Source organism: Ceratotherium simum, chromosome X (assembly GCF_057802395.1).
Source record: "Ceratotherium simum simum isolate JZ-2026a chromosome X, ASM5780239v1, whole genome shotgun sequence".
In the NCBI taxonomy this organism is placed as follows: Eukaryota; Metazoa; Chordata; class Mammalia; order Perissodactyla; family Rhinocerotidae; genus Ceratotherium; species Ceratotherium simum.
The window spans coordinates 10,839,232-10,864,078 of record NC_141940.1 but is presented as its reverse complement, the minus strand read 5'-3'; positions in this window follow the sequence as shown (position 1 = coordinate 10,864,078).

Sequence of the window (24,847 nt, the reverse complement as noted above, 5' to 3'; positions counted from 1 at the left end):
CACTTCAAAAAGTGCCCGGTATGTAATAAATACTTAATAAATATTTGTTGAATTGAATATTGAATGCATTTCTCATTTATTCATTCAACACGTACTAATTTAGCACCTATTATGTTCTAGACACTACACTGGGTACTGGGGATACCATGGAGAACAAGACTGACAACGCTGCACTCAAGCCACATATATTTACCTGTGCAAACTACTCAAGTTAACCGGCATTTACAGTACAATACAACACAAGAATATGATAGTAGGAGGAAGCATAAGTAACTGTGGAGGTATGTTAGAGGAGCACTTGATCTATCTTGTGGGGTCAGGGGACACTTCTGAAACCTGAAAAATAAAACCTGAAGTTAGTGAAGGAGCTGATCACGTAGATCTCTAAAGTAGATCATTTGAAATAGGGGTCAGCAACCCTTTTCTCTGTGAAAATCCAGATAATAAATATTTTAAGCTTGTGGGTCACATATGGTCCCTGTCACAGCTCCTCAAATTTTCCCTCTTAGCAAAAGCAGTCACAGAAGCTGCATGAACAAATGAGTGTGGCCCTTTGCCAATAAAACTATAATTACAAGAACAGGTGGCAACACAAGCTGCATTTTGCCAACTCCAAATCTGAACTCATGGATTTCAAACTATTTTTGTAAGTAATAGAACCCTTTGTTCATACAAAGTTTATGTGGAATACCAATATCTAATGAAAGAAAATTAGAATAGCCTTGGTTGAAACTAGGGTGGAAGTTTAGAAACCTTTATCTCCCTTTCCAAAAGAATAGAGAAATAAGAATATGCTCCCATCTGAAGGATAAGAGTTATCCACTTCTTCTTCTTTTTTCTTGCCTGGCTTCCTCCCCATCTCTTGTATTAATGGTTGAGGCCAATGAGGTTGTTCTCACTGAAATAATCAAACCTAGTGATTTTGATGTTCAAAACATTAACCTAGCCCAACTTACCCAGGATATTCTTAAAGACACTGCTCTGGACTCAATTGTGTCCCTCTACAATTCATATGTTGAAGCCCTAAACCCCAATGTGATTGTATTTCGAATAGGAATAAGGAGGTAATTAACATTGAATGAAATCATAAGGGTGGGGCCCTGATGCAATGGGATTAGTGTCCTTATAAGAAGAGACACAAAAGAGCTGGCTCTCTCTCCATGAGCACACACTGAGGAAATGTTGTGTGAGCACACAGCAGGAAGGCAGCCATCTACTAGGCCAAACTAAGATGAGAGGTCTCACCAGAAACCAACCATGCTAGCACCCTGATCTTGGACCTGCATTCTCCAGAACTGTGAGAAAATAAATGTCTATTGTTTAAGCAAAGCAGCCTATGGTATTTTGTAATAGGAAACTAAGAAGACTAAGACAGACACTCCTCAAAGGAAAGCTGAACTGGAGTTCTCTGTCATACTTTAATATCAAAGTCGATCTTTGACCTTTCATAAGTATTTTTACCCAGCTGCTTCCTGAATACCACAAATTCCCTTTAAGGCAGCATGCACTCACTGTTTTTTATTTTCTTGCTGAGTCACTCAATCCTAATGGTTTCTGACTACCTGCTGCTGCCCTAGCATATGAGGGGAACTTGTAAACCTAGTGTATAAAGACCAGCAGATGTTACTTCAGAGATCATCATTGCTTGTTTGGACGTGGTACAATGCAATCTCAGTCACAGAAGTCACCTGTAAGCTGCTGCCTGTCCAGTGTGTCTTCCTTTTCTAGGCCCATGCTATTCTTTGGGGAAGGTGATATAATGAACAGGAAAGGCATATGTGTGACTGCTGACTCTGACTGAGAAACTAGCAGAGCTGAAAGCTAAGTAGATGAACTTAGCAGAAGAGCTTGCTAACAGCCCAAAAGTCACACAGAGGATGCTGTGAAGACTGTGTGGGAGCTGTCAGAGACAGATTGCTAAGTGTACATAGCATCTTGCTTGTCTTGACATTAGAGCTGCTGTGAATGATCCACTTAATAATACTCTTGGGGAGTCTTTGATAAGCATCCTGAGCCCTCTAAGGGTTGCCTACATTAAAACTAAAGAAACATTCTGTTAGATCTGAGGGAACAGGAGTTGTGTTTTCTCTGTGATCTGAAATTCATTGCACTCCAAGGTCCTCATGGCTCACCATTTCTTCACTAGAGGGATGAGATAAGGGCACCAGTTTGGTGACAACATAGAAACCCAGATTTCCTACCTCTGTTTATACTCTTCAGGGTAGGATCTGGAGACTCATTGCCCTAGCCAATGCTGAGGGCTGAGTACAAAATGATATTTGGAAGGCATCATCTTGACCCCAACTCTCTTTATGATTTTGTCCCCAAACCTCTGAGGAAGTCAAAAGTTGATGACATAGAAAGCCTGGTGGTAAAGTAATAACACAGAGCACTTGTCAAAAAGATGAGAAATTATGTGCCCAAGTGACGTATTTCATTTTCAAAAAGCAGTCCTCTCTGGAAGTTTAGACTTCTTCCACCAATGTTGGCAGTGCACAGATCATTTCTGGAATCCCTTTTGGAAATTCACTTAGATTCTATTGAACATTCTCCATGTCAGACATGTCACTCTTAACTTGCAATTAGATTATTTGCAGCAGCCAAAATATACTTGGAGCCTGTTTTTGACAAGTTAGTCAGCTAAGCTAACTAATAATACTTCGGTACTCAAATTGATGTGAGACTATAAAGTAATGAAACATCTCTTATATGGCCAGAGAATCAGTTCTGATGGGAATTTCCAAAGAGATACTCAGGAAAGGTTTTGGGCAACAGCAGTATAGAATGAATAGGCATGAACCTTTCCAAGGGGCCTGCTCCCAAAGGGACAACACACATTTGTATGGATGCATTCTCTCTCTTTTTTTTTTTTTTTTTGTGAGGAAGACCAGCCCTGAGCTAACATCCCATGTCAATCCTCCTCTTTTTTGCTGAGGAAGACTGGCCCTGGGCTAACATCCATGCCCATCTTCCTCTACTTTATATGGGACGCTGCCACAGCATGGCTTAACAAGCGGTGCGACAGTGGGCGCCCAGGATCCAAACCTGCAAACCCTGGGCCGCCGCAGCGAAGCTCACGCACATAACCGCTTGCGCCACCGGGCAGGCCCTGTGTATGGATACATTCTGATAGGCCTGTTAAGCAATTGATCATATTCCTTTATAATCAAAATGCATTTGACTTTGGTGGTTTTGTCCAAGTAGTAGTTCATGTTGGGGAGATCAGAAGGAGCCGAATCCAACAGGACTTTTGAAGTCATGGTAGGAAATTTAGGTTTGTTCTAAATAGAAAGGAAGCTATCGGCAGGTTTTAAGCGGAGGAGTGGCACACCCTGTATTACTTTTATGCTTTAGTCAAAATGCATTAGAGGGGAGCTGGTTGAATCTGAGTTATGCAGCTGTTGTTGTTGCCGAGGTAAAAGATGATGGTAGCTGGGTCAGTGGCAATAGAGACTGAGAAAAGTGACCAAAATTAAGAGATATGTAGGAAATAAAACTAAGAGTTAACACAGCTTAACTTTTATAGTACTATCTTTTATATATCCCTCAATAGACACTGATAGCAGCAAACCAAATGCAGTTGCATTTACTGATTAGCTGGCTTAGCAGAAGGGTAAATGTGAAAGAATGGTTGAGCTGTATAAACTGTAGGTTTATATGATTAATATACTTATTTAAACACCGTAGTGAGCAACTAGTCATTTTAAAATAGTGGTTCATAAAACAAAAGAATACGACTTAGGATACTCCTATAGAACATTGCAGTTATATTTGAATAGATGTATTTGTCATTCTTGATCATTTATATATGTGCAGTCAGATTCAAAGTGAGCTTCAGCTTTCGTTTGAGCAGAGTGCTTTTTTTAGTGATTGCTAATTTGGCAGGATTCAGTTTTGAGTGGGAGTTCTTGATAAGTTGTTTCTTTGAATGGAAATAGTCCTAATTAATTTCTCCGTGAATTGTTCTTCCCTGGTATCAGCTGTTGCTGTGGCACTGATTCCTTCTCATTATGACAAACCGACCTGTTATTAATTATTTCTAGTTAGAAATGCTAACGATATCTCTTGGAACTTTGTCCTGGAAGAGGGAGTCCCAGTTGGAACACAAAGAAGCCCAGATGATCCTGTCATCTGCACTGGAAGAAGCTTTGGAGACCCAGCGACACAGGTCTTATTGTCCAATGGGAAGACGCATACACCCCTGTGCTCTGTCCACACTGGGCAGCTGCAGCACCAAAATGAATACTTCCAGTTCGTAAAGCCTCATTCATCCAGTGAGTTGCTGATTGGAAAAGTATTCTTAGAGATGCCCTACACAGCAAGGTCATTTCTTTTTCAGACAAAAATAAGTTCAAGACGTTTAAAGGGCATTCACATGGAAACACACTTATGGTATTTCAGCTGAAACCTGTCTCAAAAATGACCAAACTATCATTCGATCTGATGGAGAAGGGAACTGAGATAAGGTAGTCACTTGGAATCATATAACAAAGCAATTGGTTGCTGTTGCTGTTGTATGGATACCTATTTTATTATCAATATGAAGAAACTTTCTTTGGCCAAAAAAAAATTTCTATGTTTTCAGGCCACCATTGGCTCTTCTTAGGCGTGCAGGAAGAATACAGTTCCCCAGTCTCCATATAGTCTTGTGGGGACCATGTGACTGAGTTCTGGTTAATGGAAATGGGAGCAGAAGTGATGTGATGCTTCTACTATGATGCAGGTAAGAGGAAATGTTTCTTCTCTAGGCCGTCTCTCTCATAACTCTGGGCAAAAATGGAAACAAAGCATTCAGTAATGGCAGTAGTGCAAAACGGTAGTAACCAAGATCTCTGTGTCACTTATTGGAAGTCAACCATTGGACTATGGTGTAAGAAATGCATCTGTTTTGAATCACTGATATTTGGGGGGGGCTACGTTTTTATCTTAGCATATCCTGGATAAACACAGTACCTTTAAATCATAATCATGACAGTAGTAGCAGCTACTATTTGTGAACCACATAATATGTATAGGCATTTTGCTGAGCACTTTAGAAAAGATATATTATCTTCACAAACAAAAACTTCCAGGTCAATATTACACTTCTCATTCCATAAATTAAGAAACAGATTCAGAAAAGAAAATTATTGGCCCAAGGTCTCACAGCTGGTAAGCATGTCACAGTCTACTTGCCTGGTTCTAAATGTATTCTTTTCACTATACTTCAGCTGCCCCTGAGTGCGCATATTTCAATTGGTTGTTACGATATTTCACAGGCAAATTTTCACTGTTGGAACTTCCTAATGCTAAGGATTCTCTAAGTCTTAGAAAATGCCAGGAACAATCTGGAATAAATGAATGAATTTAAAAAAATACTGAACCAAATATATAAAGGAATAAAGCGCCAGGTGTCTTTCCAATATAAATGCCACTAAACTCCATTTTAGAAAGTATGATCAAGATAAATATTCTTGATGATTCCCTCTGCTATTTTTATCTTACAAACCACAGCAGCCAAAAGTGGCTGTTCTCAACAGATTGGAGAGCACAGCAGAGCCACTTAACTTCTAGAAAGCCCTTGTAAAGGTACATGGCTCTTGAACTAGTGCTCTGGTGTTCTTGTCACACAGATGAGGTCTTTCCAGAAACCACAAGTTGATAAGATGAGAAAATTTAACTTGTGCCTGAAATGGCTACTTTTAATTTAGATAATATTTAGTAGCTCTGACAATGGTCTCACCTATGGAATATATTGATTAATTTTTCAGTCTGTGTTTATGAAGAGAAAATTCATGGTCTCTTAAGAGAAATTAATAAATGTATCTAATTAGAATTTTACCTGACATTCTGTAGAGTGATATGTCTAAAGATATTTATTTTATATAAAGTGTGAATATAAACTAATAAAATGGAGTTTCTTGTGTGGTTTTTCCAATCTGTCTTAGAAGTCATTTCCCATATAAGAGTCCCAAAGGCATTTTGAGCAATTGTACCATCATTGGAATGTGTGTATATTCTCCCAGGGGGACTGCTCACAAGGATAACACTCATTTAGGTGCATAAATTCTGGTTTGTTTGCTTTTAAAATGTCCAATTATTTTTACTCATGCCTCCTCTATGTTCTTATATAGCTTTGTAATGCCTATCTGTAGATTTTTCCTTAAAATAAATGTAGTGTTGGGGAAAATGCCTTTGAAATATTGGGTCTTTTCCAATTAGTGGAGCTAAGATAGTATTAAAAGTTCCTGCTTGTTAGAGGTGTATAAGTAGGATTCATGCTGAGTGTTGGCAGGCTGGTATGATGGAAGAAAGGTCTATGCTTGGACTCAGACACCTTGGTTCTAGAATTGGTTTGGCCTTATAATATCAAGAAAATGTGGACAAACCACTTAATAAAGCCCTTCATTCATTCATTCTTCCTTTACTCATTCATTCACTTACTTACTCTTCCTTTTTTAAACATGAAATGCTCACTAGACTCCAGTCACTAGGTATTATAAAAGTTGGTAAAAAATAGTCCCGTGCCCAAAAGTGCTTTCAAGTAAGTAGATAAAATTCCAAACTATCTAAACTTTCAAAACATTCGCTACTTACCTCATCAATGTATTGTGAGAATCTAATGAAAGAGCTAAAGTGAAATTGTTTCATGAATTCTAAATTATTCTATACTTACACAGGTATTAACATGAGAAAGTTTACAGAAAATATATGGCATTGGAACTGGTGCATTGATATCGGAAATATTTTTCTCCTTAAGTGGTCATTTTGTTAGTTTCATTTGAAGTACTTGGCAACATTGAGGTGGGGCAAAAGAGAAATGAGGAATAGAAATGTGGAATAACAGGCAATGTGGGTAAGAAGATAAGAAAGGGTGGAGAGGGAGTCATGTTGAGGTCTAGAAGAGGAGTACTGTGATAATCATGAGGTTCTGAATTCATGAAGGCGCCTCAAAGCAGGAGCACAAGAGAACAGGGAATGAAAGAAATGGAGGATGGAGTGGGGTGGCATGGTTTTTACTCTCAGTCTCGTCTCGAAGATGAATGGAAATCATCCTTAATCTGAAAGAGCAAACTTGAGTTTCTATCTGTTTTAAGGATTATTCAGTTGCATGGAACTAGGAACAGAAATCCCAAGATGATGAAGGAAAAAAACAGGTTTATTATAAGGATACAGGGGAATCTCTTAGAAATCATTGCAGAAATAAAGCTAGAATTCACAGAAAATAGAAGATGATCAGGCCATTTCTCTCCATTTTTCTTCCCCACTCACTGTCCCTTTCTCTCTGTCTCTGTCTTCTTTTTCCTTCCCTTCCCTTCCCTCAGGTCTCTGTGATCTGTCTGTCTGTCTCTCTCCTCCTCGCCACCCCAACATCCCCCTTTATGTTCTTTTGCTCTGAGGCCACATGGCATCTATTCTCTACTTCTCTCTATGTATCAGCCTTGTTCTCTTCTCTCTGTAGACTGCTTTAACTCTTTGCACATGCCTGCCTCCAAGACTACAGGGCTTTCCTCAGTAGGCAAGAGCCTGGCTTATTGAGCCAAGATGCTTGGGTTGAAATATTGAATCTGTTGTTTCAGTCTGTATCACTTTAGTCCAGCCACTTAACCTCTCTATGTCCCTCTAATTCCTCATCTGTAATACGGAGGCGATAAAAATACCTACCTTTTAGGGGTTGAGGTGAAGATGAATTACATTAATCTATGTAAAAACACTTAAACGAACACGTGACTCCTAATAAGCATGTCACAAGTATTTTATACCATCATTTAGTCAGTTAGGGTCCCCACTGATAATCCACTCAGGTTCTTTAGCCAATTCTAATTTTCCAAAGGAAAGAATACTTGTTCGGATCTGACACTAACCTCCTATATGATGTTGACCCACTCCCTTCCATGCTAGGTATTTCAGTTTCCTCAAAAACAAGACAGGAAACAACATGCATTGGAGAGGATGTGGAGAGAAGGGAACTCTCATACATTGCTAGTGGGAGTGCAAACTGGTGCAGCCACTATGGAAAACAGTATGGAGATTCCTCAAAAAATCAAGGATAGAACTACCATATGATCCAGCTATTCCACTGCTGGGTATTTATCCAAAGAACTTGAAAACACCAATGCGTAAAGATACATGCACCCCTGTGTTCATTGCAGCGTTATTCACAATAGCCAAGACTTGGAAGCAACCTAAGTGCCCATCAAGGGACGAATGGATAAAGAAGATGTGGTATATATACACAATGGAATACTACTCAACCATAAGAAAGGATGAAATCCAGCCATTTGTGACAACATGGATGGACATTGAGGGTATTATGCAAAGTGAAATAAGTCAGAGGGAGAAGGTCAAATACCGTATGATTTCCTTCACTAAGTAGTAGATAATAACAACAATAAACAAACACCTAGAGACAGAGATTGGATTGGTGGTTACCAGAGGGGAAGGGGGTGGGAGGAGGGCGAAAGGGATAATTTGACACGTGTGTGGTGATGGGTTTTAATTAGTATTTGGGTGGTGAACACGATGTAATCTATGCATAAATAGAAGTATAATGATGTACACCTGAAATTTATACAATCTTATAAACCAGTGTTACTGCAATAAACAAAAAATTCAAAATAAAAAATAAAATGGGAAGATTGGATTTGACGCGTTCCAAAGATCCCTGCTAGTGCTGAGATTCTGTGATTCATTCATGAAATGGCTCCCTTTTATTAGACAAACTCAGACATGCATTAAATCTCATTTACTATATAGTTCCTTTATAAATAATATGCATTAAACAGCTAATTTCCAAGATTAAAGGTAAATCTAAACACAACAGATATAAATATATTCTGAAGTTCCCCACTCTCTGCACTCTACTCTCAAGGAAGGAGGTTAAAAAATTAGTTACATTTCTGTAAAGGCTCTAAAACATAAGGCATTGATTTGGCACACCAAATACACTCCACAATAAATATGCATTTGCTTAGTAACTGAAGTAGTTTAGATAGGGACTGCCTGTAAAAATTAAAATGGAGAGGGAAATTAGCAAGAATAAGTGAGGGAGGAATAAGGAATTAACAATCTGCATAGCTTCCCTCAGTCTCTCCCAGGAGAGCAGAATCTGACCACGTGGTGATATTATTGCACAAGCTGATGATATTAGTAGAGGGGGCTAAGTGTAAATAAACCTGACTTCATTTTTCACTTTGCACTGTTTTGGTTCCAAGCGGGGAACATCCCTTCTGACTAAGACATTCTCTTGCTATACATACAACACCAAAGGACATTACTGGTCTTGGAAAACTGGGAAGCAGCATATCAATTCATAAACTGTTTAGTGCAAGGCCCCACTGTGGTGGGATTTTCAGAGCTTCATGATCGAAAGCTTTGCCAGTTAACAAAAAGAGACGCTTCATTAGCTAAAGCAAATAGAGGTTTCTTTCTCCAACTAAAGATCCTAGCTCCACAGAGAAATTGAGGCTGCCCACATAGGAGTTGGGAGGATGTGTGTGTATGTTTGGGGTGGTGTGTGTTTGTGTCCAGGGGTAGTTGTATATTCTGAGTGTTTTCTAAAGCATTATAAACTAGAAAGCTCAAAAAATATAGAAATTTTCTATAATGCTTTCATTGTGAGAATCTCAATATTTAAATGTGCTATTCTTTTTCATTTAGTTACTCATTGATCAGTTATCTTATTCAAATGAAACTGAACTCTAAATACATGTATAAAAGAGTTCATTAAAAGGTCGTGGTTAGTGGCAATAGTAAAAAGGATTTTGTTGCAACCATTTCAAAAATCTCAATCTAGTTTTGTCTCTTCCTAAATACATACATAGTATAAGCACCACTCAAATATTTAAATTTATGTTAAAATATGTGTGGGGAGTAACCACTTAGTGGGCACTGGGTTTCCTGTTGGAGTGATGAAAATGTTTTGGAATTCGATAAAGGTAGCGGCTGTACAACATTGTGAATGTACAAAATGCCACTGAGTTGTAAACTTTAAAATGGTTAATTTGTGTTACACATTAATAAAAATAAATAACAGAAATGTGTAAATGGGTATTCTTAATAAGTTCATAGTTTCTGTTTTCTTTTGAGTATGCTGAAGATAATGCTTTGCAGTTCTTAATGAAATGTAAAACTATCATTCTTTTCGTCCCTCTGGAAGCTACATCTGGTCCCTGCTGAACATCTGTCTACAAAGGCACAATTTAAAATGGATCCTCTGTAATGTTGCTAAAGTGATAGAGCTACTTCCTTTGAAAGTGGCATCTACGTTACGTTCAGGATTTCTCTTTTTTCTTTCCCTGATCTCTTGATTACTTTGGTGATGGATGCTGGTGTTGAAGTAACTCAGAGGCAGTATGTTAGAGTGAAATGGGAATACTTGTTCTGTGACTGACCTGTAGTAAAATGCAGAGCAAGTCCTACCCCCTTTCTAATACCCAGTTGCCTCATCTGTGTAAAAAGGAAGTGAACTAGGTGATCTCTAAGAACCTTTCTGTTTCTAAAATTAGGGGATTCTATGGTCTCTGTAACCAGCTTTTTAATAACCAGTATTAGAGTGTACTTACTGTAAATATCAACTGGATGCTTTGTGCAGGGCTTTAGATCCTAACTAATCGAATGAAGGACATGGTTCCTGCTCTTGTTGATTTTAGACTATGCTTTGCAGGGCTAAAGCAAAATTAAGTTCTGGATTATTTCACAAATTACAGCGCTGTGGTGGTTGTAAAAGACAAAGATGAATGATGATTAGAGGCATGGATTCTAGAGGGGTTGGAACTTGAGCTGGAAATGAGATGAAACTTAACAACTGGATAGGCTATTAAGAAAAGGTCCATTTCCCTTATTGTGTAAATGAGGAAATAGATGTTCAGAGTTAAAAGGACTTGTACAATGTTACACAGCTAGTAAGTGATGGAGGCAAGATTTTAACTTTGGTCTATATGATGCCAAAGGCTTTCCACTTAAGATCTTCCCTCTTGCATTCTTTCAATCATTCATTCAATTTACAAAAATATTTTGAATCCACTATGTGTCAGACATCAAGATAAGCTCTGAGATAGAACAGTATATAGGACGTCAGTGGTCCCGTCCTGAGGGAACACATCATCTAGTGGAGGGGATGGAAATGAGCAAATAATTATAAAAATTAAAAATCAAACACAGTGATAAGTGCTATGAAGAAACACTAGAGAGTATTAGGTGAGAATAAATGGGCTTACCTAATTTAGATCGGGAGTTCTTGAGGACTTTCTTAAAAAAATTATATTTATGTTGAGATATGAAGAACAGGTAGGAGGTAGACAAGGAAAGAGTAATGAGAAAAAGTGTTCTACGTAGAAAGAATAGTTTGTGTGAAGGAGCTGGAACACATAAAAGCTTCACTTCTTTGAGAAAAAGACAAGTAGTGTAGCTCAAGTGCAGACAGCCAGGGAGCTAATAAATAAAAGCAAATGTGGGGAGGGTCACATCATCAATGTGAGGCTACTTGACACCCTGCAATATGCAGTGCTTTCAAGTGAACCCAAGAGTGGTCCTTGGATATCAGTGGACACAATATGGAATCATAAAATGTTTACATTGTATACTCCTTTGTGTCTGAATTCCTTTGCTCAACATACTGTTATATGTTTTTGTAGCTTGTTCATTTGCATTGCTGCATACTATTGCATTTTGTCGTTATACTATAGTTATGCATTCTATTTGTTGATGCACATTTAGAAAGTTTCACAACTTTTGGGCTCTCACAAATAATGCTGCTATGGATATGCCTGTACATGTCTTTTGGTAGAAATATACACTCATTTGGAGGGGTATACACCCAGGAGTAGTATTGCTAGATCACAGAGTTTTTATATATTTAACTTTAGTGTATATTCTCAATCAGTGTTCCAGTTTGTATCAATTTACACTTCTGCCAGCAAGGTACAAGAATCCCCGTTGCTCGTTGCTCGTTGTCCTCACCAATAGTTAGAATTGTCATTAATTTTAGCCACCCTGATGTATAGTGGTATCACATCGAGGTTTTAATACACATTTCTTTGAGTAGTAATTACTTTAAGTATCCTTTTTCATGTTTAATGGCCATTTGGATATCTTCTTTTGTACCGTGCCTGTTTAAGTTTTGTTCATTTTTATTTTGGATTGTTTGCCTTTTTCCTATTTATTTATAATTCTTTATATATTTTGGATTCATGTTCTTAATTGGATATATATTGCAAATACTTTTGCTCATTTTATAGCTTACTTCTTCACTCTTTTAAAAGTTAATTTTGTAGAACAGAAATTCTTAATTAAATAAGGTACACTGTATCAATATTTTTATGTATGGAAAATTATACTTGTGTCCTGTTGAAAAAGTTTTTGCCTACTCTAGATCATGAAGATATCCTGCCATGCCTTCTCTCAAATGCTTTACTGTTCTTACTTTCACTTTTATATCTACTATAGACTTGGAACTAATTTTTGTGTATCAAGTGATATACTTTTTACATGTGAATAGTTATTTGGCCCAATACCATTTACTGAAAATAGCAACCTTTTCCTACTATACTGTAGCAGCACCTTTGTCATAAATCAAGTTAACATATACGTGTGGGCCATTTTCTGGACTCTCCATTGGGTTATTTTTCCATCACTGTGCAAATACCATACTGTCCAAATTACTGTGGATTTCTAATTCTTGATATCTAGGAATGTATGTATTCCAGCTTTGATTTCCTTCATGATATTTTGATATTCTGTAGTAATCTTGTCCCATTGTATTTCCGTATAAGTTGTAGAATTATCGCACACACACACACACACATGCACATACAACTTGCTGGGATTTTTATTGAAATTTCATTGATGTTGGGAGCATTTACAACATTGAGTCTTTTAATCCATGAAAATGGTATATCCTTCCATTTACTTTGTATTTATCAATTTATCTCATTTTGTAGTTTTCACTGTATAGGATTTGCATATTTTCATTAAATTCATCATTAGATATTTAAATTTTTAAATAGTATCCTTAATGACATTACTTTAGCTTCTTTTCCTAATAATTTGATACTACTATATAGAAATACCACTGCTTTATTATCAATATTGATCTTGTAGCTAGCATCTTTTCCAAATTCTCTTATTAATTCTAAGAATTTGTCTGAAGATAGGATTTCTTTGGATTTCCTACGTACGTGATCATAATCATGTCACCTGCAAAAAATAACATATTTGTTTCTTCTTTTCCAATGCTTATGAGGTTTATTTATTTTCCTTGCTTTTTGTGCTGGTTAAAACCTTCAATAAAATATTAAATAGAACAAGTAATACGTGACCTTTTGTTTTAGTCTTAATATCATAATGAAAGCTTTAAATATGTTACAGTTAACTATGATGTTTGTTGTGGGTTTTTATTTTTTGCAGACACTCTTTTCAGCTTAAGGAGATTCCCTTATGTTCCTAGTTTTATAAGAATTTTTATCACGCATTGTTTTGACTTTTATCAAATATTTTTTATCCATCTACAAATATATTTTCTCTTTTTTTCTGTTAATATGATGAATTAAATTGATAGATTTTGCAAAGATTATTAACTGTTATTTTTCTGGAATAAAACCCATAAGTCACTAAGTATTATCCTATTTATTACTAGGATTAATCTGTTACTATTTTGCTTATGTATTTGGATTTATCATCATAAGACATAATGATATTTACTTTCCTTTCTTGTAATATCCTTGTCAGATGTTGGTACTAAGGTTAATCTGAACTTATAAAAGAGTTGGTAAATATTCTCTTTGTCTATATCCCCTGGAAGAGTTTGTGTAAAATTTTTTTATTTCTTATCTAAACATTTGAAAGAATTCACCAATGAAGCCATATGGGATTGAGCTTTAGTTTGTGGGAATACTTTTAATAACAAATCCAACGTCTTTATAGAAATTCAGATTATTTCTTCTTATGTCTTGTTCAGCAAGTTGTGCGCATGCTTTAAGAATTTGTCTATTTTATCCAAATTTTCAAAAGTATTAGTTACTAATCATAATATCTTTGTACTGTCTTGCATATTCTTTTGCTTTTATCATTTAATACTTTCTGCTTTCATTAGACTTAATTTGCAGTTATTTGCCTAACTTCTTGAGGTGGATACTTATATACTTTATTTTCAGCCTTTTTGCTCCCTAATATATGCATCCTTTCCTATCGTTGTTGTAACAAATTACCATGAACATAGTGGTTTAAAACAACATAAATTTACTATTGACCAAGTGCTCGTGATTGTACATTATTTACCCTCTGACTTGGCTTGAGTGAACACTAAAATGCAGAACACACGCCCTTTATCAGCTTCTTCTGAGGATTGGCTAACCACAGCAAGACACACTTCCTGTCGAACTTCATCAGTCATGCAGTCTACTCACTCTCTCTCACTTTTCCACCTTCCCCTTACTTACTGTCCACCCCTCCTTATAAAAGTGAAGGCTTTTTGTGTGTAGTTTTGAGATACTTAGATATTTCTGAGGTTGAGGCATTCTCTCTAGTGCAATAGGAATTTTGAATATAGTCTTTCCTCAGCTAAGTATGGATTTGTTTTATTTGACATTTCTGTGGTGCCATGACTTGGATGGAGTGCTGGTCACCCCTCAAGCTCACTTGGGTATTTATGCCAGCTTCTCAGACCCTTTGTGTCCTTCCTAACCAGGGAAATTGGGATTCACAGAGTTGCAGCCCAACTCCTAATCCAGTGCTCCAGACATTTCTGGTAACATAATATGGAGTTACTGTGATTTTGTTAAATGAGTTTCTTCCTGGTGTTTTTCTGCTTGAGCAAGAATCTTCCTGGACAGAAGTCATTTTGGCTTTTTTTAGAGGGGATTTAATATGTGATTCTCCATCAAGCAGGCCTCTTCATGACTGCTTTGTGACTTCTCTTGTGTTTATTTGAATATTAACCTAATCCCATGCGTGATTCTCACTTCACAAGGCATGCCACCTCATCCTCCCCTGCTGACTATATGTTCTGCCAACATGGTACACATTAGGTCCAACGTCTCCAAAAATGGCAAAATTTCACAAAAGGTAATTCAGAACTTCAATAGCCTCTTTGAAAAACTTAGGCTCTCCTCAAACTGGATATCCATACCCTTTGCCTTTCCATCACCCCTCTTCTTTCCTCTCATCGATCCCACGTCATTTTTTCACCACCTTTGACCTTCCCTTCAGCTCCCTTGAATCTTCTGATCTGTCCCTGTTCAATATTCCTATCTCCTCTCCTCTTCTAGCCACTCTGTTCATAGCTTTCCTTTCCTGCTCCAGCCTCTCAACTTCCTATATTCATGAGAACATTATATCCCTCTACCCTTATCACAGGTTCTTGAGGTTCTCGGGGACCCTAAAAGCAACCACCTAAGGATGAAAAAGCTAATTGGAAGCAAATTGTATATTGTATCCTCTCATATCTGCTTTGGAGACACACAGACAGCTGCTTGGTATATCCTTAGTCCCTCACCTAAAATTTAGTCTACAGCCTCCTTAAGATTACACATCAGGGAAAAAAATCTTGGTGCCCTCCACAAATATTTTTGTGAACACTTTAGCCTCCATATTGAATAGGCAACCTCAACCTGTCTCATCTGCCACAAACACAATTCTGCTAAAATATAAAAGCAAGGCCAAAATGAGAGCCAGTACTTTTATACAAACCAATGAGTTTTATATTTCTGGGTTATGCCTGACTCATAGCTGAAATTTTAGAATTAAAACTATAAACTCTCTATTTGTGTCTGTCTGTATGTTTATGTGTGTGTGTATGTACACTAAAACTCTCAGAAATTAATAAAACAAAACTTCTAATACTTTCAACATACAAAGAAATGTATTATTATAAAAATTAACCCAAATGTTTTAAGAATAAAGTTCACATAATTTAGGTAAATTGTTGGCAAATCAGACTCGTTTAATATTGTTGGTTTAATAAAAACAGCTATGTCTTCAGTCATCAACATTAAGTTGATACATTTTTATTATAGCTGGGTGCATTCTTCCTGAACTTATGCAGGTGTACGATCAAACAAGTTAGCATTACATCCACTAGATATTTATGTTATGGGAAAGGTAAATGTGTGTTTAAACAAATTGAGTCATTACTTTGACAAACATTATTTCAACAGTAATTATGTTTAATATGTCAGTTTAAAACTAGTTTTTCAATATCTTTTTGGTAACTTAAAACTTTAGATTTATGCTAAATTAAGTTAAATTGTAGATATTAATTAAATGCCTAGATCATTTCTAAGTAAGATAAAATACTGAAACGTTACTCAGCATAAGCTTAATTTATATAAATTTTTTATTATTTTATATGGTACAGAGAGGCTATACATATTTAGGTCTGTTAATAAACATGTTCTTTTTCCCACACTGAGAAACTGTACTACAAGGAGGGATGTACTTATAAGCTTTGCTAATCTGCTACAAAATGTTGGAGTATGGCAGAGTTCACAACTATCTAATTCCTAGTTTTCTCCGTCAAATAGAAGTTACTAATTGTTAAAAATTATAATCAATACCTGTAAATGAGACTACTAGAAGCAATAGTGGAAAAAGAGAACAATTTTTATACAACGTATGCTAAATATGCCTTTTTTTAAAGAAGGAGAGGGTAGTTTTGCCCTAAAATATTTTCCAAAGTATGTAAGAAAAAACCTAAACAAATATGAAAAGTTTTAAAAGGTTCACAAAAAAGAAACTTTATTTGCCTTGGTCAAAACTGGCTAAGATTTAATTAGTTTATTTATGAGATCTTTATAAAAGACCTTTAGTGTTAAATATACTGATGCAGAACTAAAATTTTGTTTTCTCTTTGTTAAAATGACGTTTTCTTGGATTATCTGTCTCCTTTTAGTATGAAGTTATAAAGGGTTTTTCTTTAACTTCTGAGTAATCTTATTAGAGAGCAAACATATTCAGTCTTATCAGGATAATTTCCTGTGCTTTATGTTGAATTTATCATGTGCTTGATTATTTAAGAGAATCAAGTCCTCTCATTTTCGAAAGAGCTAAGTTTTTTTTACAATTACATTACCTCCTATGTTTACTTTTTAAACCTCTTATTTTCACTTTGTTTAAATAGGTAGCCAAAGTATTGTTTCTCACTGACCCATGATCCCATTTAACATCATCAAATTAAATAAATGCTCATCATTTTCTAAGATTAAATTTGCATGAGTAAAATATTATTAATATAAATACTTCAAAAATTATGCATACAATTTCTGAAGATTTGTCACTGCCCTCACCATGTATATGTTTCTTTCTTTTTTTTTTTTTTCTGAGCTAACATCCATGCCCATCCTCCTCTTTTTGCTGAGGAAGACTGGCTCTAAGTCAACATCTATTGCCAATCCTCCTCCTTTTTTTCCCCCTTTTTCTCCCCAAAGCCCCAGTAGATAGTTGTATGTCATAGTTGCACATCCTTCTAGCTGCTGTATGTGGGATGCCACCTCAGCATGGCCGGACAAGCAGTGCGTTGGTGCGCGACCAGGATCCGAACGCGGGCTGCCAGTAGCAGAGCACGCACTTAACCGCTAAGCCACGGGGCCAGCCCCCTATGCATATGTTTCTATTTCTCAGCTTCCTGGTGATGCTTTGCCTGATATTAGATAACAGTACACTGTTACTGATCATAATTTCAATTATTTTTAAAATGTTAACTTGGTCACAATTTTATTTCTTTAATTTGAATCCAGCATATTTTAGGCCGGTGACTTTCAACAATTCACACCATTTGCCTAAGGAGTTGTACAAAAATACAGATGTTCAGGAACTTTTCTTCATTGCCAATTAGATTTTTTTCAGCTCCTAAATCTCATGGTTATAAATATGTTCTTACTACCATCATACGCGAGGTATGTCACTGGCTTGAAACATTTCCTTGTAAAACGTCACTTTGTTACACTTTTATTAAAATAGGTATCTCACAAGGAGAATTCTACTGGATCTTTAAAGTGACTGAGTAATTTAATTTCGCCAGTAAAATCATTCAAGAAATCCAATGACTTCTTCCTTTCTCCCAAAAATTACATTGTCATTTTCACCCCATAATCTGGAATGATAAAGAGAACGAATGGACTATCAAAATTAAAGCTTGCTCAACTGACAAAATAACTGTATCTGCTAATGGCCCAATACTTTACTCTTAGCCCTGATTACCCTCCAGTCCTCTCCTGCCTAGTGACACCAACCATCTTCATATAAAATAATAAATGGTCAACTCATGAGAACTCCCTGTTTTCACTGGACTTTCCAAGATTCTAATCTGGTCAATTCAGATTTTCTAAAATACTACAAGTGAATTATTAATTATACCCACACTTACCATCAACAGGTTGAGGCTGCTTTTCCTCCAGTTCTTCCATCCAAACCACTCCACAACATAGACATTGGAGATTTAGTTCTCAGGAGGCAACATCACTGGAAAACTAATCTTCAACTCTGTTAAAAGGGCCCTTAGTTCATCCTACTTACCACTAACACTGCTGCCAAACTCTAGGCGGTCCAACCCTGGGGTCTTCTCTCTCAGCTCAATAAGTAGAAGAGCTACTCTGGATGTAAGTCCATCCCAATTAAGGACCTAAACTGAGGCTCTCTCAAGAGCCCCCAGAAGTAGACAGTAGATAGCTCTAAGATAGACAGCTTTCCCAAGAACTTTGGACCAAGTAGGTGACGTTACGAGGTAGTCAGATTCCATCCAAGATGTTGTTGGAACAAGACTCACTAGGATTCCCTTGTGTAATTCCAATTCTTTCCATTTTTATTGTCCTTTGTTGCATCCTTTCTTCCCTCTCTCCTCCAGAGTTGCCTTTGCTATCCACATAACTCCTACATTGCAACCTCAATCTTCTGATTTTCTGATATTTTCTTAATATATATTTCAGATACGAAATTACTGTCAAATGTTATGAGCATTTTTTTACTCTTAATAAACTTTATTTCAGACATATGAGTTCCAAAACCCTTATATGCTTATTACAACAACTCGAATAATAGAGAAGTGTCTAAAGTAAAATTAAAATATATGATAATATCCAATTTGGTGATAGTGTGAGAAATGGTATACTCATACACAGCTGATGGGACTGTAAGTTGGTACATCCACTCTGGAGAGCAATTTAACAATCAATACTTTGAGGATTTGAAAATGTCCACACTGCACAACCCAAGAATTCCTCATTAGAGAGTCTCTCCCACATAGGGCAAAGAAACACAAACAACACTATTCATTCTAGAATTATCATAGTTAAAAATTGGAAATAGAAAACGTCCATCAAAATGGAGCTAGATGAATAACTTGCATATTCGTACAATAGAATACTATGCAGCTTTGAAAATAAGTGAACTACAATGCATTTCAACACAGATGTATCTCACAAACATATTGAGTTTAAAAACATATTAATGAGTTGCCATTTATATGAAATTTTAAAAAATTGTACTATATCTTTCCTGTTTATATAAAAAATGAAGAGTGGAAGTATACCTTTCAAATTCATAGCAGTGCTTATCTGTATGGGGAGTTGAAGAGAAAGAAAATCAGGATAGGGATGGAAGTTAAACAGGATGTTAGTTTTATCTGTAATATTTTAACAAAAGGTGATACAGTCGTTATATTCCTTGTGCAACTTCCAACTACTACAGAGAGAGAGAGAGAAAGAGAGAGAGAGAGGCACACCACAATACTCACAGTACTTCACTCTGGATTGTGGATGTGTCATTGGTTATTTTCTCATATATATTGTTATGTTTTGTTGTTTTATTCTTTTAGAGAAGGAGGAAGTGGAACAGGCATTAATGATTAATAAAACTATTCTTTCTAGTGGATCTCTGTCCTTTTAATCACTCACACACATGCACACTCACACACGAAGTTCTTCCTGTAGGTGGAGCAATATTTCAACCACTGTGGCTGATAAATTATCACTTGCTAGAACTAAGACAGTCTATGTGATCAAACCAGTTCAGTATCTAGAAATATTGAGTGGTTTCTCTTGATGGAGGGGCATCGGCAATTTTCTATTGAATGCTATGCGCAGTCGTTGTGTTACCTTATGCACTGAGAAAATAGAATATACATATATGTGAACTCAAAAGTCCACCATAGTGGTGACATTTGAACTGGAATCCCCTTTCCAGTTGTGAATATGAATAAGAATTAAACCATCACCTAAAAAGCAGAGGGAGTGCTGCCATAGGTTAATTCCTTTTTAATCTAAACGGCCGTAACATTTTAACTCCTCATTAATCACCGATGATGTGGTCACGCCATCTCAAAATGCACTGATGGACTTGAGAGAATATTTTGTGCTCTTGTGCAAATGCAAATTATGAGCATTTCAGTAGCTTTTAAGAAGGAAAAAAACCGAGATTGTGTGTGACAAAATAAAAGTGGAACGGTTAATGACAACAGAATGAAAGAACAATTAGGAAATGAACCCATCCCGTTTCTTTTTAAGTAAGGGTTTCTGCCTTGATTGGGATTACTGGAACATGCAGATACTCTTGCTCAGATGGCTTCTCTGATATGAAGTGGAATGCTTATGGAAGATGAGTCTATTTCTGTCATGCAAATCATTTAAGCCACATCATAGATTATCTAGTATATAATCAAGGGATAACTACTTGCTTATAATGTCTGTAGTCTGCCAAATAGTATTCGTCTAAATATTATTACACTTTATTTAGCAAATTATAGCACTTGAATACATTGTCAGACTTGTTTTATATACACTATTAATATGTATTTAAATTATTTTCAACAATGAATTTTCTCGGCTTAAGGTGATTTTCAAAATTTCCATGTAAATGTTCTTTACTCTAGGACATTTCATCCTTTTTCAAATGCTGTTATGACTTTTGGGGTTGCTTTAGAAAAGTAAATGAGTCATTTAAAAATATAATATCTCTTGATCTTCTCTGATTAAATGACTTATTTCCTTAAATAACTGACTTTTAAACGGTCTGCTACTATGATGCCATTTTCAATAATACTTGCTTGACCCCATTCTAGTTGTTTTAAAAATGTTAAACACTGAGAATATTATAAGCACAACATTTGCAAATTCTACAATTTAATATTGTAACTTGAGGTCAGCAGGAGAGATGCTGTTACTTGAGTTGTAGTGCACTTTTGCGCATACTCTTATCTTGAATATCCAGATGATGTTTTTGAATGTCAGTTGTAACAGTGAGTGTGTCTCTGAAAAATTCTAACTACAATCTGATGCTGCATCAGTGTTGTGAAGGTTACATTTTTATAGAGCAGTATCAATCATCTCAAGATCAGTAAACTGAGATTAAAACATGGATTTTTAAAATTTAAATCAAGTAGAGCTCAAATTTTTGTAGGACATAAAGGTCAATTTTGTTTTATTAAGAAAGCATCGATATTATTACATGTTTCACCTTATTTTACATTCCGTTAATTCCATCTTATTTGGGACAAATTTGTATTTAAAATATACTGACTAGTTGACCTTTTCTTTCTTTCATATTAATAATTTATATGTCAAAAATGAAGTTAAAAGTAAACTTTTTTAATGAGGTTTATTAGAAATAGGTTTCAAAATTTTACAACTTGTTTGTTTTCTAGTTACTGTGTTTACATCCCCAAATTCAACATTATTCTTCTTGGTTTCAAAAATGATTATTTATTGGAAGGAACTTTAGAAACTATTGAGTAAGTAGAACGCAAATTTTTGTATTATGATTTGAAAAAGATTTCCAAAATTATTTTCATTTCATGAGTGAATCTCATAGTTTGATCAAATGCATAAATGCTATAAATTGACAACTGAAACAACAAAGAATGCAGTGTGATGTTATGAGTTAGAATTAGGACGTTTCATTAAAACACAAATTTAAAACACTTGCAGGGAGAAATAGTTTATCTTGGAATGCAAGTGCTTTCTGTCATAACTTGAAATACATTCAAGTATCCTAATTCAGACAAATTAAATTAAGCTCCCCGAAGGAGCTTCACATGTAAACACAAATCTTTATCAGTGATACTTAAATATGTGTATAGAATAAGAGGAGTGCCAGAAGACTGGGTACAACTTTCAGAGGCCCTAAGTACTGATGAGATTATGATGCCCACTGCTCCCGTTTGTAATGAAAATAAAAGGCATACTGGATGACAAAGTAATTACTAAGGACATACAAAACAAAATCCTGTGGTTTTCCTTGGTAACCACTCTGATGCTGTGTTTTCTTTTGAAATACAGATTTTTTTTTTTCTAAGATCATTTTTGTTATTTCTGCTTTGCAGATGGCCTCTATCCTTGGTCCACCCAATAGATAAACTTGCATACACTGACAGAAGACTAAAGATAGGCAATATTTTAACTCCTCTTTCCCCAAAATGCTGAAACCCAGAAACTCCAGACCTACAATCTTAATATCAATGCATAGAAAAATCCTAGACAGACTGCCAAACATGACTTTGTAGCACTAATAAAGTAGAGATTAGTAACAGCCTGAATAGGTTCAACATTTACTAAGTTATGTTAATATTAGATTACTAGACTGGTTAATTTAGGAGAAAGGTGTGTGTGTGTGTACTCATGTGCATGCGTGCTTATATTTTTCTGTTGGTGTGAACAAGTGATTTGATAGTATCTCTTCATATAAATACATTTAAACAAGAAAGGAAAACAAACTAAATGACAGTAAAGTCAAATGCATTTTTAACTGCTTGAATGAGCTAATCAACACTCGTTTGCTCATTCATTCATTCAGTGACTAATTATTTAGGGCTTAATATTATACCAAGCAGTGAAATTCAGTGGTGAATAAAACATAGTCTCTGGTCTCAAGGAGCTTACTTTCACATGTGTGCGTATAAACAGTAGTAGTAGTGATAATAGCAGCAGTAATAGTAGTGCAGCAGTAGTAGTGTAGTGGTAGTAGTGGTAACAGTGATGTGTATGGACTCTGGAGTTAGTAAAATGGATTGGATTGCTAGGTCAACCATTTAGTATCCATAAACTTTGGACATCTTCCCTAGCTTCTTTACACTTTAGCTCTTTGCGTGTAATGAGAGAATAATATTACTATTGGATCATAAGATTATGTGTGGGTTAAGAGAGATCACATATGTGGCAGTGGCTGTGAGTTGTCCATTAAAATCCAGTAAACTCATTTTCACTTAATCACCTACATCCAAATACAGTCACATTCTGAGGTGCTGGGTGTTAAGACTTTAATATATGAATTTTAGGGGCACACAATCTATTCCACAACAGTGAGTGACCTGAAATGAACAAATGAAGGACTTTCTAACAATTAGAGATGTGAAAAGCTGGCATGGGCTGTCTTGATATGTGGTGAGCTCCCTGTTACTAAAAATGATCAAGCAAGAGCTATAATTGATATTTAAAAGATATTTTTTTAATTGGGAGAAAGGTTAGGCTAAATTACATTCCTACTTTTATTTATATCATGATAAATAACCAGTAATTTCAAATTACCAACATGCATTTGATCTGTTCACAGTTATGTTGCCTTATATAACCAAATAATTGATGGCCAGTATATTAGTCAAATAAAGCTGTCTGGGTAAATTGATCAGTATAAGAATATAAATGATCAGATTTACAGTGCTCTGGATGTTTTTACAGTGCTTTATAATTTATAAAATACTTTTTATGTATATTTTAATATTTCACAATAGCATAGTTATCACAGTAGAGGAATTACCAGTACCTCCTATTTACAGTTGTAAACATTGAGACAGAGAGATCAGGAAAATTGCCCCAGATCATTAGTACATACTAAAGCTCAGACGCACATAAAATTCCTTTCCTTCCTTCTATTCAACTCTAGGTCTATGAGGCTCTAGGAAAATATATCAGTATACCCTAAGCCACAGGACAAAAGTAATGTATCTTTCTGAAGCATAAATTTTCTTTGACTGTAGTAAATTAAATCATTATTTTCTGATCAAAATAAACATGGATATATTATGAAGTGAAATGCAGTCTCTTCTTAAATTTTTAAGATGAAAAAGATTTACAGAAGGTTTTTGCTCTTGGCAGACTGACGTGGAAAAGCTCCAAGACACCCCAAGGTGGTACTCATAGACTCTTCTATGCCTTTAGGAAGCTTCAATGGAAAAGTTTAAGAAACTCTGCCACGTAATGCCGTCACCTTGCTGTAGAGGGACATTGATCCTACCTGAAGAAGTGATTTTTGTATGCAACTGATCATCCATCTAATAGAAACTGCTTATAAAACACGGTTTACTGCAAGCAGGTGCTTCATTCACAGCTAATTAATCCATCAGACAGAGCCTCCAGTAGTAATTACTTTCACTCCTTTCCAATCAACCTGGGCCAGATTTATACCCCTGACCCTGAGAGAAGACTCTAATCTCAAATCTCTGCATATGTCTTTTATAATATCTTCTGGCATGTTCAGAATAGTGATAACCAATTAATGAAGGATGTTCTTTTAACTTTAGTCTAGCACTAGAAAACACAAATTGGGTTATGTGGCCAAAGGGGTTGGGCTTAATTATGTTGAAAACTCCTTTACTTTTTTTTTTTTTTTTTAAAGATTTTATTTATTTATTTTTTCCCCCCAAAGCCCCAGTAGATAGCTGTGTGTCACAGCTGCACATCCTTCTAGTTGCTGTATGTGGGACGCGGCCTCAGCATGGCCGGAGAAGCAGCGCGTCGGTGCGAGCCCGGGATCCGAACCCGGGTCGCCAGCAGTGGAGCGCGCTCACTTAACCACCAAGCCACGGGGCCGGCCCTGAAAACTCCTTTACTTTAATTCTCGCAATGAGCTAATTTCATTCTCTGAAGAGAATATTATTTATTTGTTG